This window comes from Solanum pennellii, chromosome 4 (assembly GCF_001406875.1).
Source record: "Solanum pennellii chromosome 4, SPENNV200".
NCBI lineage: Eukaryota > Viridiplantae > Streptophyta > Magnoliopsida > Solanales > Solanaceae > Solanum > Solanum pennellii.
The window spans coordinates 23,774,987-23,775,231 of NC_028640.1; positions in this window are offsets into that span (position 1 = coordinate 23,774,987).

A 245-nucleotide genomic window follows, 5' to 3' on the forward strand; every position below is an offset into this window, starting at 1 on the left:
ATATATTCCACGCTTAAAATATAAATATTTTAAATATTAAAGTATTTGAATTAAATTTTTTAGATGTCATATTTATAACAAATACATTTTAGTTTTTAGAACTATTTGTCGTACATTAATTTCTATTTGATAAGGTAAATAATAGATAACGTTCTTGTTGTTGGTTCTCATATTTGACTTCTCCATTGAATGTGTACATAAATCAAAGATAGTTATTTAACTTTTCATTTTATTTTTTCCATTTA